General features: G+C 58.0%; 1 non-coding gene across 1 annotated transcript in view; it reads left to right on the top strand.

Moving 5' to 3' along the window:
- Positions 1 to 1907: 1907 nt before the first annotated feature.
- LOC124727254 overlaps positions 1908 to 2500 on the top strand; it is a 1909-nt gene continuing 1316 nt past the window's right edge. Inside the window, exon 1 of the ribosomal RNA XR_007007034.1 lies at positions 1908 to 2500. This exon is cut by the window's right edge and continues 1316 nt beyond it. This is a non-coding gene — a ribosomal RNA (small subunit ribosomal RNA).

Raw genomic sequence — 2500 nt, 5'->3', positions numbered from 1 at the left:
TGTGCCTTAACCTAACCCATGTTGTGCCTTAACCTAACCCATGTCGTGCCTTAACCTAACCCACGTCGTGCCTTAACCTAACCCACGTTGTCGCCTAACGTAACCCACGTTGTCGCCTAAACCTGCTCTGTAATTGTTATACGACTCGTTCAATTAGTGTAGTGTTGCCCACCCGCAACCCTCGCAATATAGTTCGCTACTCGCACTCCCCGCTCCCCTGTGTATCGCTTCATGTTAAACACCTTGCAAGTCTTGCTCACTTTCCACATGCTCCTGCTGTACACTGTAATGTGGATGGCAGCAGGACGTACATGCCGCCCCTCCCCACGTCCCCACCTTGCCCCCTGCCTTCGCAAGCTGGTTGGTGAGAACTTTGCATGTTCAATGCCCTCCGCATGCGACGTACTCAGGCTACGTTGTGGTGCGGCCTGTGTCAACTGTCCGCTAATGTCGTACGCGTAAACCACAATCTGTACTGCACATTCGTCCTTATGTACTGAATGATACATCGTGGCACATGTGTGACCGTACAACGACTGCGCCCAAAAACGGCGGACCATACAGTGCAAATATTGTGCACGCAGCTACGTGTCGTCTCCCTATGAGAGCTGGATTGCAGTGTGGTACGCCATAGAGACGTGTGGGAGGAACGGACGCCGTGGATGGCGATCAGCATGAGCTGTCTGTTGATGTATTCGGACCTAGTCGTCTCTCCTCACACACCGTGATGGCATGGTGCACCGCGTTCCATATCTGCGACATGCTACAGAGGCCGGTTGACAGTCGTTCGAGCAATGGACATCGCATACGTACGGGGGCCACCTTCCACGTATTGTCTAGGCGTGCACATTTTGTTGCGTGTATGTGGGCAGACGTAGTGTGGCGTGACACCTGACACAGGCATGCAATAATCGTGGAAGTTGCAAATGGCGATGGACGCCTGCGTTTTCTGGTGAAGTTACGCAAATGAACAAATGGTAACCTGTTGTGGTGCGGTTGTTCTCGCTAGGGGTGAATCGGTGATGGCGACGATAGGTTGAGGTACTAACCGGTTGTTCCAGCGATACCCACCATGCCGACGAAACTGAACGGCATCTGGGTGTGAAGCGATACGCGGCGGTGGCTGGGTGGGACCGTCCCCGGCCGGTGAGGGGGCGCCTCCCGGCGTGCTGGCCGCGCGGTGCGTGGGCGCACGCGCTACAGCCGGCTGGTGGGGGCGGCCAGTGGCAGGCGCGCCGGCCGACGGACGCGGCAGGCGTCGCAGCTGCGCGCCGGCGCACCCTGCGCGCGGCGCCGTGCGGCCAAAGTAGGTCCTCGCGGGCCCGGTGCGAAGCGCGGTGGACATCTTCAGTGTGCTGGTCCGATTGAGGACTGTGTGCGTTGAGGATGCGCTGCCGCCCGGCGCTCGGCGCCGCGACGCCGTCTGCTGCTCGGTCGCCCCAGCGGTTCTCGCTGGTGGTTTGTATCGCAGCTGTGCGGATGTGTTGGCGCGTGCGCTGTGCTGGGAGAGTTCGCTTCGGCACCCAAGTGGGGCTTTTGTCCTTCTGTGGCGCTGGCGTTGGAGCTGCCGGTCACCGTAGGTGGCGCGTGTTGTCTCCCGCCGGCAATGCCACGACAGCACGCTCCCGGGCCTCTGTCGGCAGCGGCAAGCTCAGTTGGGAGCACGGGTGGTCGCACCGAAAGCGTCTACTCGCCTAACTCCGGGCGATTGCGCCTCTCTCGAACCCGACCAAGTACTTGGGACGGCGCTGCGCGCCGCCGGGACCTGAGAGGGTTTCGAGGTGTATTGTGCAGGGGAGCTCAGCCTCCTCCTGTTTGCAGAATGATTGAGCGGACGCTTGCGTGTTCGCGCGGGCCCCCGGGACACACTCCCGGGCGGCCGGCTGCTCAGCTCTAGTTGACGCAGCTCCCTGGTTGATCCTGCCAGTAGTCATATGCTTGTCTCAAAGATTAAGCCATGCATGTCTCAGTACAAGCCGCATTAAGGTGAAACCGCGAATGGCTCATTAAATCAGTTATGGTTCCTTAGATCGTACCCACGTTACTTGGATAACTGTGGTAATTCTAGAGCTAATACATGCAAACAGAGTCCCGACCAGAGATGGAAGGGACGCTTTTATTAGATCAAAACCAATCGGTCGGCTCGTCCGGTCCGTTTGCCTTGGTGACTCTGAATAACTTTGGGCTGATCGCACGGTCCTCGTACCGGCGACGCATCTTTCAAATGTCTGCCTTATCAACTGTCGATGGTAGGTTCTGCGCCTACCATGGTTGTAACGGGTAACGGGGAATCAGGGTTCGATTCCGGAGAGGGAGCCTGAGAAACGGCTACCACATCCAAGGAAGGCAGCAGGCGCGCAAATTACCCACTCCCGGCACGGGGAGGTAGTGACGAAAAATAACGATACGGGACTCATCCGAGGCCCCGTAATCGGAATGAGTACACTTTAAATCCTTTAACGAGTATCTATTGGAGGGCAAGTCTGGTGCCAGCAGCCGC

This window comes from Schistocerca piceifrons, unplaced genomic scaffold (genome assembly GCF_021461385.2).
Source record: "Schistocerca piceifrons isolate TAMUIC-IGC-003096 unplaced genomic scaffold, iqSchPice1.1 HiC_scaffold_1093, whole genome shotgun sequence".
Taxonomy (NCBI): Eukaryota; Metazoa; Arthropoda; class Insecta; order Orthoptera; family Acrididae; genus Schistocerca; species Schistocerca piceifrons.
Note: the sequence above shows the minus strand (reverse complement) of the source record. Positions and strands in the feature narration are given on the sequence as shown.